This window comes from Gavia stellata, chromosome 2 (genome assembly GCF_030936135.1).
Source record: "Gavia stellata isolate bGavSte3 chromosome 2, bGavSte3.hap2, whole genome shotgun sequence".
In the NCBI taxonomy this organism is placed as follows: domain Eukaryota; kingdom Metazoa; phylum Chordata; class Aves; order Gaviiformes; family Gaviidae; genus Gavia; species Gavia stellata.
Genome location: NC_082595.1, coordinates 102601698 through 102617889, shown reverse-complemented (window position 1 = coordinate 102617889; position 16192 = coordinate 102601698).

The window sequence follows — 16192 nt, the reverse complement described above, 5'->3', positions numbered from 1 at the left end:
AAGGCTCCCTATCCACCAGTTTTCTGCAGGAAGGTAAATCTAAGTTAATGTTGCACTAAAGCACTGCTTTGCTATTAAAAACGATGAATGGGTCCAGGTACATTTCACGTGATCTGCTGTAAACATGGTATAGGCTGCATTAGTAGTAAATTGCCAGCAGATAACAGTGCTCTGAAACACGATGGAGGCAGCTCAGAGTTTTGCTTCTCTTCATCGCAGTCCCATTGGAAAGCCCCACTGGCTTCTTCCCCAACAACTGGAGCTCAAGGCCCACAGGACTAGGTCAGCCCCTGCCGCGTTTGTCAGAGCATCATCATGCTCCCCCTCTCCCCCTCGCTGAGCCAATGCTTCAGCTTCGAGCAGTGGCCACAGAGGGAAAGCTGAGGGCTCAGGAATGGACAGCATCCAATGTCTTGAAACCAAACTTGTTATTTTCCTCTGCTACTACCCAGACAGCTGAATTCCCATCACAAGACAGACTTGGCTTTATAATTAGACAGATATGGAAAAGTCTCGTGGTGATGGGTATCAGGCTTTTTTGACACACTTCTGTGACAATAGCCATACGGAGCAAGAGATGAGATTGCAAGCTCAGCATCATCTTTTTGTTACGTGTTCATACAGTGCCTAACACGAGGGGCTGGACCACCCCAGAGGAGAGGGAGGAGCTCCTGGCAGTGCCAGGGTCTCATGAGGTCCCTTGCTGCTGTCTGGCCACAACCCAAATGCTTTAAGACAAGAGCAAACCATCATGCCTGGTAAAGTCTTCTAACTGGAGATCTTCCCAGATCCTCAATCTGTGAAGAAAAGAGGTTAATACAGTGCCAGCACCACAGCTGCTCCTTTACGTGGTCATACGCCCAATCTCAAAGACCCCTGGGGAGAGGAAGAGCCCAGGGTCAGTCCTTACTCACTGAGACTCACGGGGAAGCCGTCCACCCAGCACAGGACCTGATCCTGGCACTCAGTCTGCTGCCCTAATTAGTGTAGTTTAACGCCACAAATTAGTGTTAAACATAAATGTTATTTATCTCTAATTAATTATTAAGGCAGTATGTAACAGCACTCAAGAAAGATCATATTGGTGTGTGTCTGGATGCAATACAGCCCTCCCTAAACCACACTGAAAGCTGGATTCCCTCCTGCTATATAGCAGATTACTTCAGGCTCAGTGCTGGTACATACGGAGAAAATTTGTTACCCTTCTGGAAAATCAATAGGCTCTTGGCAAACTGGGCTCAGTGCTGTTAATCATCTTGATGGCACCATCTGCCTATGCACCAAAGTACAGCAGGAGAACCACCCCACCGCCCGTCAGAGGGCCCTGCCGCGGGCAGCGGCACAGGGACCCTCTCAGCGGCTGCAAAGCCCCGGCACAGCCGGGCTTGTGCCGCTCGCTGCAGCTGAAATGCTTCCAAGCCCAGCTGAAGTTGCAGGAGGATCAGGGCACTGCGAGTTCAGAGCTCGCCAGGGATTCTGCCACATCCCCACCAGGACTTCTGCTCCATGGATGGGGGCAGTGCCTCTGCCTGGTGCCCAAAAAGCGGCTGAATGCTCAGAGGAAAAGCGGACAAGTCAAAAATGCTGAAAAAAATCCAGCTCCCTGAGGCATCACCGCTGGTGCCCGCAGCTCCTCAATGCCTCACCGGCATGTGGAGGATGAGAGAAATCCCATGGGAGAGCTCGCTGGCTACGGACCATTGCTTGTTGCCGTACGAGGCTCTGGTATGAGGCGTCCCCAGCGAGGCAAGGTCTCCTCCCTCCTAAGGGAGCTCGGAGCTTTTCCAGCAGACAAAAGCAAAAAGCTGCGGGAGGACCTTCCCTGCAGGGCCAGGATGGGCTGGAGAGGCTGGAGCTGAACCCCAGGGAGGGATGAAGGTGGTGACACACTGTAGCATGAGCGAGCAAGCGCTGGCCGGACTTGTGGTGGGCATAGCTGCGGCAGAAGTCCTGACTGCTGCCTCTGGAGATGTGTTCAACAGCAGCTCCTGCTGGCTGCTGGGATGGGGATAGGACCCTCACGCCAATACATGTGGCTTCCCCATCCCGTCTGCCGGGTCTCTGCCTTCCCCCAGCCCTGGCTGGCGTCGTGCGGGACCTGCAGAAAGCCAGGCTGACTGCTGCGAGCTGGGAGGAAACGGGCAGGAGCAAACGGCAGTGCCTGGCTTCCTCCCGCTCCGTATTAATCAGCGCTTTTCTGAATCACAGTCGTGGCTTTGTCTGTGGGATATCAGCTATGAGATTCAGAAATTAATTCAGCTTGGGAGCTTGCGATGACTCAGACTGCTATGAAAACACCCCAGGGCAGAAATGAGATGTAGGGCAAATTCACCCTAGGGGTATCTCTCAATGGAGTTTTAACTGAGGATAAATTTAATTTGCAGAACTGAAGCATATATTTACTCTTTCTAAGTAGCATTCTAAATTGAAATATTCAAATTGACAATCAAGAGACTCTTAATGGGTTGCATTTATTGAAAGAGAGTTTGATTTAAATTCTTCAACCTCAGAGTCCCAGGCATATTTTTTTCCCCCAAGTGAATTATCTGCTGAATTTCTCTATTTCAGTAATGTATGAAAATCTGAATTCACCAAATAAACAGACAAGATGACACAGCGCTGATATTACATTGTCCGCAACTCACGCAGTGATCCTGCTGGAAGATGTCTGGAAGTCTCAGTGGAAAAGAGGATGCAGTAGTCATATGTGCTTTTAGGAGTTTGTAAAGACAGAGCTCTTTCTCATGCATCACTGGGCTCCCAAAGATGGGTCTAAGTTATAACAGCCCTTAGGGTTCATTTAACTCTGCTGCCAAATGTCTGCCTGGGAGAAAAAAAAGTACATTTTGGTAGTTGGAAAAATATTAAGACAAAGGATTTGAAACGCTGAGCCATGTGGACTGCTGCCTTAGCTCTCTCAGTGCAGCAATACTTCATTGCAATCAATAAATGTTTCATCATCATTTCTGGCACAGGGCAGGGAGGCTGTAAGAAGCCCAGGCTCAATTCTTGGCTCCACTCTCCACTCTCTCTGTGCCTTGAAGCATCATTTCAGGTCAATACAGCAGCACTTCAGTGCCCTGTTGTCTTCATGACAGGCAGGCTGTGTGCTGGGGACTCCCAAGAAAGAATCATAGAATCATAGAATAGTCTGGGTTGGAAGGGACCTTTAAAGGCCATCTAGTCCAATCCCCCTGCAATAAGCAGGGACATCTTCAACTAGATCGGGTTGCTCGGAGCCCCGTCCAACCTGACCTTGAACGTTTCCAGGGATGGGGTGTCTACCACCTCTCTGGGCAACCTGTGCCAGTGTTTCATTACCCTCATCATAAAAAATTTCTTCCTTGTACCTAGCCTGAATCTACCCTCTTTTAGTTTAAAACCATTACCCCTTGTCTTATCACTGCAGGCCCTACTAAAAAGTTTGTCCACATCTTTCTTCTAAGCCCCCTTTAAGTACTGAAGGGCTGCAGTAAGGTCTCCCCAGAGCCTTCTCTTCTCCAGGCTGAGCAACCCCAACTATCTCAGCCTTTCCTCATAGCAGAGGTGTTCCATCCCTCTGATCATTTTTGTGGCCCTCCTCTGGACCCGCTCCAACAGGTCCATGTCTTTCCTTTGCTGAGGGTTCCAGAGCTGGACGCAGTACTCCAGGTGGGGTCTCATCAGAGTGGAGAAGAGGGGGAGAATCACCTCCCTCGACCTGCTGGCCATGCTTTGATGCAGCCCAGGATACAGTTGGCTTTCTGAAGTGGGGTGAGAGGCTGGTGGGGGGTCTGGGGTAGCTCAGGGTGCCCAAGAGGATCAGCCCTCCACTCCCTGGGTGTAAGGGACAGAAGACAGGCAGTAGGCTGCATTGATGGAGGGGAGCAGGCAGTATTTTGGCCATACCTTCTCCCCCTGGGAAGCCGATACTGATGGGCAGGAGCTGGAGGGAAGCCAGGCGGCTGTACGTCATGAGAGAAACCCTGACAACAAAATCTGGGGAAAGATCTGGGAAAATTCCTTCTGAAAGTAAAGGCTCATGCTGGAGGACACATCTGGATCCCATTTGCTCTCCGCCATCTCTGGCAATGCATCAGACTGTTCGAAAGCTCCCCCCAACCCATCCAGCCCGTGAGAGACGGGGAGTTGTATCTGGCTGCATTTTCATAAACTAAAGTCTGGAATGGGACCAGGGGCTGAAACTCACTTGGGGGAAGAAGTTCAGAGAGACCTGTGTGTCCCTCAGAAGGAGCTGCACTGGACTTTGGGAGAAGCTCAGCAGTAAGTGAGGGGCAGTTTGGGCACATCTGCCCCCAAGATTCAACAATGCGAGTGCCAGGTCCTACACATGGGTTGGGTCAATCCCAAGCACAAATACAGGCTGGGCAGAGAACGGATTGAGAGCAGCCTTGAGGAGAAGGACTTGGGGGTGTTGGTTGATGAGAAGCTCAACATGAGCCGGCAGCGCGCGCGCGCTTGCAGCCCAGAAAGCCAACCGTATCCTGGGCTGCATCAAAAGAAGTGTGACCAGCAGGTCAAGGGAGGTGATTCTCCCGCTCTACTCCACTCTGGTGAGACCCCACCTGGAGTATTGCGTCCAGCTCTGGGGCACCCAACATAAGAAAGACAGGGACCTGTTGGAGCAAGTCCAGAGGAGGGCCACGAAGATGATCAGAGGGCTGGAGCACCTCTCCTATGAAGACATGCTGAGAGAGTTGGGGTTGTTCAGTCTGGAGAAGAGAAGGCTCCGAGGAGACCTTATAGCAGCCTTCCAGTACCTGAAGGGGCCTGCAAGGAAACTGGAGAGGGACTTTTTACAAGGACATGTAGTGATAGGACAAGGGGTAATGGCTTTAAGCTGAAAGAGGGTAGATTTAGATGAGCTATTAGGAAGAAATTCTTCACCCTGAGGGTGGTGAGGCACTGGAACAGGTTGCCCAGAGAAGTTGTGGATGCCCCATCCCTGGAAGTGTTCAAAGCCAGGTTGGATGGGGCTTTGAGCAACCTCATCTAGTAGAAGGTGTCCCTGCCCATGGCAGGGGGGTTGGAACTAGATGATCTTTAAGGTCCCTTCCAACCCAAACCATTCTATGATCCTACAATTCTAAAATGGCACTGCTGCAACAGAGAGGTGGTTTTAAGGCTTTGTGATTAAAATGATGCAGGTTTTATATCAGGTTTGATTTTCTTGCACTATTGAGGGTTGTGCCTGTTCCTCCCCTACACGCCCCAGCCAGGGATAACGCAGCATGTGGCTGCACCAGGGAAAACAGACTGGGCGGCAGAGAGGACAACATAAACACTCAGGTCAGACTCCTGCAGGAAACCAAAGGACATGTGGCATTCCTGCTGATCCGCAGAGAAGCACGAACTGAGCCTACACAGGGTGCGTTGCAGGGCCAAGCGCAGGGCTGTGTGTGGCTCGGCAAGTGCACAGGGAGCACCTGAGGAACAGTGACATCCTCCCGCTGAGAAGTGAGAGAGGCTTAGGTCACCTAAGCAGACCCCCATGCTCAGCACCCATCCCTGGCAGCTTCCACCATCCACCTGGAGAGCTCAGTAGCAAATAACAAGGCTACAGGGAGGGGGAAGAGAAGGGGGCAGGAGGTCCACCTGGACCTCCCCAGGAGACTTCTTCAGTGTCATGGTGGAGGGAAGTCCTTCACTCCTTCACCTTGGTTTCCACCAAATCTTTTTTCTCCTATTTGGTAGCTCCAAAACTGAGCCCTCCCCAGCCAGTGGCATTGTAGGCTGTGGAGTTGTCCATGCTTCAACAAACTTCTGGCTCTTCCACATCTTGGTCTGTCTCTCCCAGTGACTCCAAAAAGCCATCCAGGTTCACCCCCTTGCTCTGTTCTCATTTCTCCCTTCTTCTCCTGACTCTTTCTTTGGGCCATGCATTCACCACCAGGCAAAATCCCCATGGTTTTTTCAACAAACCTCAAGACGGAACCCAATGTCTAAGCCAAAGCCGCCCACACAAAATGCTGGGATAGTGTCCTGCACAGCATGGATCCTCCCATGGAAAGGGTGCTCAGCATCCCGGGGGCAACATGGGTCTCAGAGCAGTGGCATGAAAAAAGCCAGATAATGCGTTGTAACCCTGGAGAATTCGCTGCTCGGAGTAATAACAAAGAAACAGTGTCATTACTAGGTCGGTCGAAGTAACTTGCAAATATTTGACGTGCTTTTAGCAGATTAATTAGCTATAGCTAATGCCTTTCATGGCTGGCGTGCTACATCTGCCCGGGACATTTTCAGGGCAGACAGCCAAAGTTTTTGCCCTTTCTGCACTTTCTTTTCTATGACTTCTTACAAAAGAAAGCAGGTATATTGTTTTTATATGTATTCTTTGCTTTGCAAGCTTTATGATACGGGTTACATATCTCCATTTCTGCTTGAAGGTGTACCAATACATCTCTGTGGCTACTGACATGTCATGAGCATGGATCCAGGTATTCCCTACAGGAGAGGCAGGGGAGGGAGACACATCCTTGTGGACAAGCTGAGCTGCTGGACTGACAACTCTGTTTTTCTTCTGCCCCAGGAGGAGTGCACTCCCCTGCTGTCCTACCTGAGGGAATGCTGGAAAGGGAAAACTGAGTTTCTTTGCCAGTCCCACCTCTTTTAAGAAAATGCTCCTGGAGGAAACACTGTCCCACGACCCATTTCCATGGGTCACATTTGCATGTGTGATCCAAAGCGCATTGAATTGCACAGTAATTGGGGCTCCAGGACCTAAACTGCATCCACTGAAAACACACGTGTGTTTCTTCTGCACAGTTCAGGCATTGTATGGTGCAGTTATGTTGAGATGGCCTCTGGCAAAAGGTTTCTTTTTTGAGGGGGCTTCTGCATATGTACAGCACCTAGCAAAATGCAGGTTCTAATTCACAGCTGCAGCTTCTCTGTTGTGGACAAACCCATCATAAATAAATGCTAACCTTCTTCCACCAAAGCACGGACCTAAGGAAAATTTACATCTAATTGACCCTTTGCCATTATCCCATGTGTTTATCTGTTTGCACTCACCTTGGACAGTGAAATGAAAAAGTCAGATTCACTTTGTGCTCAGTTACACAACTTGAATCTTGAGTTTTACCCTGTGGGTTTCCAGCAAGCCCTGAGCTTGGCTGGGCAGGGTCCTGCACATGCCGGGAGGCGGCTCCTGCTTCCCAAACAGCTTTGAAGTCAAGATAAGACAAAGAGATGGGTTTTTAAAGTGCGCTACAAAAGTACCTCTGGGGGTATCCAGCTCCAGCACGAAAGCATTTCATCTGGCTTTCCAACATGGCAGGGCAATGGTTATGTTTTGAATAAAGCCAGGAATAATTCAGTTTTCATGAATCTGCCTGGCTTCACAAGGACTCGTGCTGATTTAAGCCTGATAAGCTGTCTTCCTTTCTAAACACTACTGCTTTAAGCAAAAAAGCAATGGCCTTTAGGAGAATCCCCTGTCCCGGGGCAGGGCGAGGTCGCTGCAGGGCAATAGTTGCAGCCCAGGAGAAGTCTCCCCAATGCTGTTCACCGGGCAGCTCTGGTGGGTGCTCGATTGCGGGTGCCTGGGGTATGGCCACGGGGACAGATGGGTGCGGGGACCGGGAGGCCACTGCTGAGGAGGGCAGGACTTGTTCCCTCTCCCCATCTTGCTTCCAGCCACAGGATCCCCCCCTCCCTCGCACCTGAGCTGGCACTTGTCTGACCACAAGCCAATACAATGATCTCATTCACCTGCCCCCAAAATGAGCTTTTCTGCTATTACACTGAATTGAACCCTACCATAGTACCACAGAGCAGGTTCTGGGGAAGCAGGAGGCTGCACGCAGGCTGCCTATGGCTGCACCATGAAACAACTCCCTTGGCATGAGAACTAATCCCTTCCTCCGCCTCTTCTGCACGCCCAAGCGCAGCTTCGCTGTTTGTCCTGCTGCGCCCAGGCGCATGGAGAGGCTGATGCTACTGAGCTCTTCATCAGATGGCTGCCACTACCAAGCTCTTCATCAGATGGCTGCCGCTACCGAGCTCTTCATCAGATGGCTGCCACTACCAAGCTCTTCATCAGATGGCTGCTGCTACCGAGCTCTTCATCAGATGGCTGCCACCACCATCTGCCAGCACCTGTTTCCTCGCAAAATCCCCTCCACGGCCTGGGGCGGCCGGACTGACGCCCTCCACTCCCAACAGCTGCCCGCGGGCGGTGGGATCCTCACCCGCCCCACGGGGATGTGCATACCCGCGTGTCTGAGCTGAGGAAGCCGAGGTCTGAGCTGAGGTTTCCGCCCAAGGCTGCACAATGCCCACCCTGCCCACCTCCCTCCCTGTCAGCCCCACCTGTACCATCGGTATTCCCAACCGCCCCACCCCTGCCCTTAGCCCTCCTGAGAAAAGTGTTTTGGTGTTGCCTGGAGTGGTCTTTTGCATTGCAAATCCGAGGAATGGTAATTTTACTGCACAAAGTAAACTAAATGAGAGTGGAAACACGGGCAGGGGGTTGCTGGGCAGGTTGGCAGCACAGCCCTGGGGCCAGCAGGAAGGTTTGGTGCTGGGGGAGAGCGGAGTGAGACAACCCATTGGGAAGTTGGTGAAGGCTGCACGGGATTTTATTAAGGACTGTTTCTGACCCCACGGTGGCTTGGAGCCCAGACAGAACCAAGGGGATGAAAAGTCACCATGTGCTCGCTCACCCACAGGCGTGCTCGTGCCTGGTACGTGGGGAGCCTGACATGAACCCCCAGCAGGACCCGGTCCAAACTTTTCAACTCACTCCAAGAGGCACAGCTCTCTGCCTCTCTGCAGGCATAGGGGATCCCAGGGACCCCAGTCCTTGGGAAATTTTGCAGCTTCACCTGGGCACGTTCAAATGCATGCTCCACATCCACCCTCCTCTGCACTGTCTCACTGTGCACGAGCCATGGCTCCTGCCTGCAAGGTGCCTTTGCTGTCCACATGGCCTTGATGGACTGGCGGCCATCCAAGGACACCAAAGTGGCGGCTCAGCTGGATATGACTTTCCAGAGTGGCCATTCAGCCAGAATGAAACCCTGTGTATTTTCTGCAGGCTCTACACACTTAATATGGAGTACAGGTAAAAGGGGCTGCTTGGTCTAGGGAGGGAGAAGCATTATTGGCATCATATGACCCTCCTGTTTCCTCTTCAGTAAGATGATTTCCTTTTACTTTGCAAACATAAATGAACTAAGTTTCACAACAGCTCAGCAAGGCTTAAGTCTCACTAGCCTCCTTTTAAACAGCGTGGAATGCAAGTGGAAAGCTGAGCATGCAGAGCCCTGGAGTAAGGCCCCAGCAAAGGGAGGAGGACAGCAGGACCAATGCTCTGAGAGATACCCGGGGCAGGTCGGAATCCCTAATTCAGGGACTGGGAGCAATGGAGCTGTGGTGATGCCCCTTTGTGCCAGGGCTCATGCTTTCTGCTGAATATCTGTGTTCATTCTGGAGCCTACTCTTTAGAGGTATCATGACCTGTTGATGAAGTATGGCAACCACAGACTTAGCAATGGGAAAAGGAAAATACTGAACTGTTGCTCTACTTTCTCTGTTAATGACACAGATGTGCCATGGAAAAAATATATTATGCACTACAAGATAGGCCCAGAATGCACAAACAGAAAGGAAAGGAATCACTGCTGAATCAGCAGCCTTATTCTGGCATTTCTGGACTTCTGGCACGTTTCTTTGCTGCTTAGGTGTTGTCCATGTCCAGATTTTACATCGGTAATTCAGACCTACAAGCCAAGACTTGCACATACGGGAATTCTTTTTCAATCTACTTCTCATTTTCCCTTTTCTCAGTCCCACCATTGCATGTCATCTCACTGTATGAAAACCAAGGCATAGTCCATGAAATTAAACAATAAGAATTAATGACCAACCTTTAGAAGAAAAAGACGATCATTTATCTGCCAGACACTCAAGCCATAGGGTTCACTGCCTCCGAGGACAAATTTGACATGGTAGCTTTATTCTAATAACAGACAGGCTATTTCACTACCCGTTAGTCTCACTGCTAGTTCACAAACCTAAGACCACCCATATATTGTATGACCCTGGGTCTACACCCTTTTTTAGCAAAAACCATTCCTTCATGAGGAATGAGTCACATACACAAAGACTCTGATGATATTCAACTAACTAGTCAATACATGATAAAGTGCAAGATATAGATCCCTCTAGACTGCTAGGCTGAGTCATCCTGATGGGTAAATTTATCACAGCCTATCCAAAGTTTCTAGTATCAGCACCAACTGTATAAAATAAGGGTTTGCCATTGCCTTCCACTGAGTCAGCTGAAGCTCTTAGAAGCGTGTACCTCACACAGCAAGCTAAGCCTACATTAGTGACTTGACATCTGGTCAGCAGCCGGTAATCACAGAATCACAGAATCACTAAGGTTGGAAAAGACCTGTAAGATCATCAAGTCCAACCTAAAAAAAAAACCCAAAAAACAAAACAAAAAACACCCCCCCCCCAAAAAAAACCCACAACCACCAAACCACCCACAAACCACAAAACACACCACCACCCACACCAAAAAAACCCACCCACACCACACAGCACCATGCCCATCAAGCCACATCCCACAATGCCATATCCACATGCTCCTTGAATACCTCCAGGGAGGGTGACTCCACTACCTCCCTGGGCAGCCTGTTCCAGTGTTTCACCACTCTCTCAGTAAAGAACTTTTTCCTAATATCTAGCCTGAACCTCCCCTGGCGCAACTTGAGGCCATTTTCTCTTGTCCTGTCACTCTTCACTTGGGAGAAGAGACCAACACCCACCTCTCTGCAACCCCCTTTCAGGTAGTTGTAGAGAGCGATAAGGTCTCCCCTCAGCCTCCTCTTCTCCAGACTGAACAACCCCAGTTCCCTCAGCCACTCCTCATAAGACTTGTGCTCCAGACCCCTCACCAGCTTCATCGCCCTTCTCTGGACACACTCCAGCACCTCAATGACCTTCTCGTAGTGAGGGGCCCAAAACTGAACACAGTATTCGAGGTGCGGCCTCACCAGCGCCGAGTACATGAGCACGATCACCTCCCTACTCCTGCTGGCCACACTCTTTCTGATACAGGCCAGGATGGCGTTGGCCTTCTTGGCCACCTGGGCACACTGCTGGCTCATCTTCAGCTGGCTGTCAATCAACACCCCCAGGTCCTTTTCTGTGGGGCAGCTTTCCAGCCACTCGTCCCCAAGCCCGTGTCGTTGCATGGGGTTGTTGTGGCCAAAGTGTAGAACCCGGCACTTGGCCTTATTGAACTTCATAGAATTGCCCTCAGCCCATCCATCCAGCCTGTCCAGATCCCTCTGCAGAGCCCTCCTACCCTCGAGCAGATCAACACTCCCTCCCAACTTGGTGTCATCTGCAAACTTGCTGAGGGAGCACTCTATCCCCTCATCCAGATCATCAATAAAGATATTAAACAAGACCGGTCCCAAAACTGAGCCCTGAGGGACTCTGCTTGTGACCGGCCACCAACTGGACGTCACTCCATTCACCGCAACTCTCTGGGCTTGGCCATCCAGCCAGTTTTTTACCCAGTGAAGAGTGTACCTGTCTAAGCCACAAGTCGCCAGCTTCTCCACGAGAATACTGTGGGGGACAGTGTCAAAGGCTTTGCTGAAGTCCAGGTAGACAACATCCACAGCCTTTCCCTCATCCACTAGGCAGGTCACCTGGTCATAGAAGGAGATCAGGTTGGTCAAGCAGGACCTGCCCTTCATGAACCCGTGCTGGCTGGGCCTGATCCCTTGGTTATCCTGCACGTGTCCCATGAGCGCCCTCAAGATGAGCCTCTCCATAACCTTCCCCGGCACCGAGGTCAGGCTGACAGGCCTGTAGTTCCCTGGATCCTCCTTCCAGCCCTTCTTGTAGATGGGCATCACATTGGCAAGCCTCCAGTCCTCCGGGACCTCCCCCGTTAACCAGGACTGTTGATAAATGATGGAAAGTGGCTTGGCAAGCTCCTCTGCCAGCTCCCTCAGCACCCTTGGGTGGATGCCATCAGGCCCCATAGACTTATGAGTGTCCAGGTGGCATAGCAGGTCATTAACTGCTTCCTCCTGGATCATGGGGAGCCTATTTTGCTCTCCATCTCTGTCTTCCAGCTCAGGGAGATGGATACCCTGAGGATACCTGGTCTGGCTATTAAAGACTGAGGCAAAGAAGACATTAAGTACCTCAGCCTTTTCCTCATCCTTCGTGACAATGTTCCCCGCCGCATCCAATAAAGGATGGAGATTCTCCTTGGCTCTCTTTTTGTTGTTAATGTATTTATAGAAGCTTTTTTTGTTGTCCCTCACGACCGTGGCCAGGTTGAGCTCTAGCTGGGCTTTTGCCTTCCTAATTCCCTCCCTGCATGACCTAACGAGGTCCTTGTACTCTTCTTCACTTGCCTGCCCCTTCTTCCAGAGGTGATAAATTCTCTTTTTTTCCCCCGAGTCTCAGCAAAAGCTCCTTGTTCAGCCAGGCCAGTCGTCTTCCCCGCCGGCTCTTCTTACGGCACATGGGTTTTTTTTTTTTTACTTTTTCTCTTGAGACACAAGGCTTGACTGAAGGCTTGTTCAAATGGATGAAAAGACTCATTACTTTCAGAGGGTTTTGGATTACACTGTGGGGTGGCATTTGGGTGGCTGTGAGGCAGCTATGAGTCTTTGATCATGAATCTGGCAATCAAGGTTTTTCTTTCATACTTGGCCATCAGGTGCCTTTCCTCTAAATAGCATACATAATTGTCACAAGATAGTGTATCCACTTTTACTGCTCCTTTTGGGTTTCCTTTGGACCTATTGTCCATACTGCATTGTGTGGATGTTGTACGGAGAGAAACCCTGCAAGACACCAGAACATGGGTTCCATTCCATGTCCCTCACCGCTCTTACCTCAGATACCTTCTTGAAAGATCAGATTAAATTTGCAATGGCGAGGCTTAATACAATAAGAATATAGATGGACAGGAGTTTTCACAGCTGTAACTTTTGCATTTGCAGTTTGTCAATTTGGTTGTTCCTGTCTCATTTTTATAATTCTCATTGTTTCTCTTAACAGTATGCTATATCCGTCTCAGGAAGTTTTGCACCTTGCCTGAAATAGCCTTTTTCACTTACGAAAAAATTAACCCAAGCTTTCCTTCAATCATTTCATGGCGTTTATTCATTTGCCTTTATTGTCTGGCAGACAAACTGGGCTCCATTTTCTGTGTAATTACTTTCTGTGATTGAAGCCTATTCCTTCTCAATTTTCCTATCTCTAATCTAAGGTGAGCCTTTCCCAGTACAGCTATCTTTCCTTCAGACTAACAGATCTGACTATCCAAATCTTTTATCACGTTTGTCATTCTGCTGTCAACCTGTCAACTTGTCATTCTTCAATCTACCTGTCATTTAATAAAAACAGACACTCAGTTTTGGGCAGCTCATAATGAAAGAGATTATTAAAGAATAGAACTACATCAGAGAGGAAACTCTTTTTCCGATGTTTTCAAGCTTAAAGAAGACGAAGAAAAACCTGTTGTGAATCCAAAGGAAACCAAGGCCAACTAAAATACTAGGAAAAAGCAGTTGCTTGATGTTCAAAGGACTTTGGAGACATGTGAGGGACCCATGTTGATGCATGTCTGTCTCAGATGAAGACTTTCCTAGGTAATTTCCTGAAACTTAGACCACCAGCTTTTTGTCAGGATTTTACTAATTTTCCAAATAAAATAATATCAGACACATTTTTGCAAAACATCTTGACACTGTAGTATTAAAATATAAAAAACAGCAGCAGCAACAGAGCCGGACTGCCTATAATGCTAATTTTCAGGTTATTTCTGTGAAATACCTACAGTTCTAATTCAATAAAGATTTTCTAATAATCTTCATTGAATTAGAACTGTAGGTTCTAGGAAAAGATATGTAGGAAAAAAATATGATAACTTGCAATGAAATTCCCTTTCACAGAGATGTCTTCCAAAATACAACCTTCGCCCTCATTTCCCAACTAGCAAGAGATTTAAGATGCTAGCAAAAGAGCCAGCATGGCCTGTCCTGTTGCATTGCTGCAGACAAGATGAAATGCAGCTGTTCAAGAAGCAGATTTGCCTAAAGAACTCAAAGTACCATATTTTGGCAGCTAGAGCTCAACAGCTGGCTGCAGCTGGCACGAGGGAGCTGGAGGATTGCAGAGGGGACAGTCCTCCCTCCTCCTTTCCCCTGTTCCTGCCACCAGCAGCAGCAGCAGCAACTCCACAGTCTGTGGCAGAAGGGCACACTCAGAGGCTGCTCTTAACGAGGTTTCGACTGCCACAGGGACGATCATGTAGCCCTAGATCCAGCTAGTGCTGATGCTGAGTCAAACAGTGGTACCTTAGGATTTTGTGTGCAGGTTTCTGCAACAAGATGAATGTCATCATTTATAGATCCTGCTGAGATTTTTCTTTTCAGTGTCCAGATGCCTGCATCTATTTCTTCTTTATCTGTTTTTCATAGGATAAGATGAATTCTTAGTGGAAGTGTTTGTGGTCCAAATTTCTCTCCTGCTGAAGACATAAAATCTCACACTGATTTGATGAAAAACTTAAGATCTTGCATTAAGAAAAGTCTATTAATTGAGTCTTTAATTTCATGACAGTTAAATTACAAATCCAAAGCGTCAAAGGAGCAGGGGAAAAAAAACAGGGGGAAAATACGAGAGAGATTCATGAAGAGCTAAAGCAGCATATTTATCCAAGCAATGGCATACTTCTGGTCTTTCCTAAATGGCAAAAAAGTTTGCCCTTTGTTAGTCAGGCAATCTCCGGAAAGAAATATAGCCAGGCTTCTCATAAGTAATCCTTACTTGAAGTGGAGTGGGTGGGTGGCAAAGGAGACCACGGCCGCCACAAGTAATAAGTACCACAAGAGTTGAACCTGGGGCCAATGTTGTTCAGTATCTTCATGGGCAACCTGGATGATGTGACAAAATGTGCTCTTAGCAAATTTGCTGGTGGTACTAAATTAGGAGGAGTGGCTGTCATGCCAAATGGTGGAGCTTCGATCCAGAGGCACCCAGAGAAACTTGAGGATTAGGCCAACAGATGCATTCTGCAGTTCAGCAATGAGAAGCATGAGTCCCGCATCTGAGGTGGAATAACCCCATGCATCAGTACAGGCTGGGAACTGACTGGCTGGAAGGAGCTGGGGTTATACATTATGGCCTACATTAGGAGAAGCATGGTCAGCAGATCAAGGGACATCAATGTCCCTGTGGACTCAACACCTGTGAGGACACACTTGGAATGTTGCATCCAATTTTCTGACCCCTCCCAAGTTCAAAAGGGAAGCGGAGGAACTGGGGAGAGTCCAGCAGAGAGCTCCCAAGATGGTCAGAACCCTAGAGTACATCACCTAGATGAAGAAGCTGAGGGAGTTGGGCTTGTTGAGTCTGGCAAAAAGAAGGTTAAGAGGAAATCTAATACCAACCCACAACTCCATCAAGGAGAGTTACAAAAATGATGGAGCCAACCCCTTTGATACAGTGAAAGGCAACAGCCACAAGCTGTGGCTTGACAGGTTCAGACTGGACTTTGGGAAAATTTCTTTATCAGGAGAGCAGTGCAGAGAGATGGTGGGCTCTCCGTCCCTGGTGTTTTCCAAGACGTGGCGAGAGGGTCACAGGTGATCTAACCTAGTGTGGGGAACAGTCCTGCTCCAAGCAGGGAGTTGGACTAGAGACCTCCAGAGGCCGGTTCAGCCCACACTTTAATGGTCTATGATTCCCAGAGTTGGCTGTATTTATTTCATTTCTGAAAACAGAAGCCCTACAATCCCCTCAGAGTGATGACCTGGAGAGCAAGTTAGCGCTGCTGAGAGGCTCCAGTGAGGCCTTGATTATTCCCTATGTCCCAGGAAAGAGCAGAAAAGACTGAACAGCAAACTTTCTACACTGGCACTCAACTGGTAAGATAAAACCAGCCAATCCAAGCAGGTGAACTGTGTTTCTGCAACAGAGGAAAATTAAAATCATTGCAGATTCTGTTCTGTCTCACCCAAGGGGAAATTTCTTCTCAACCACAAATGATTGCTTGAACTTGGATATATGAACAAAGCTTATCAGAAAATCACCAAAGGAGGATTTTCTGTACCCTCTCACACACTGCACCATCCTTGACTGTCCCCAGATGTAGCCCATCTCTGATGCTTCTGAGGAAGTCAGGAAAAGACCCAGAATA